At 60.6% G+C, this 292-nt stretch overlaps 1 protein-coding gene across 1 annotated transcript in view; it reads left to right on the top strand.

Annotated features, from left to right (window-relative positions):
• The window catches only part of ZMIZ2 (zinc finger, MIZ-type containing 2), an 8,233-nt gene that overhangs the window by 3,090 nt on the left and 4,851 nt on the right, over window positions 1-292 (top strand). The window lies entirely within an intron of this gene.

Here is a 292-nt window from a genome sequence, read left to right as displayed (position 1 = left end):
TTGTGTGGTGCAGTGGCACCTGGCGTGCCTCAGCACTGTGCGGAGCTGTATGCGTGGTGGCGCTTGGCATGGTGGTACATGGCATGGTGTGGCACGGCACAGTGCCGTGCAGCATCGTGGTACCCGGCGTGGTTTGTGGCACGTGGTACACCCGGCGTGGTACATGGATGGCATGCCTTGGCATAGCACAGTGCTGTATGCGCGGTAGTATGTGGCATGGCACAGTGACATCTAGCACCATGGTGCATGACATACAGCTTGGTGTGGCATGGCGCGGCGGTACCCGGTGTAG

The sequence above is a fragment of the Charadrius vociferus genome, unplaced genomic scaffold (assembly GCF_000708025.1).
Source record: "Charadrius vociferus isolate BGI_N301 unplaced genomic scaffold, ASM70802v2 scaffold612, whole genome shotgun sequence".
Taxonomy (NCBI): domain Eukaryota; kingdom Metazoa; phylum Chordata; class Aves; order Charadriiformes; family Charadriidae; genus Charadrius; species Charadrius vociferus.
The sequence above is the reverse complement of the archived record's forward strand: the minus strand, read 5'-3'. Positions and strand labels throughout refer to the sequence as shown.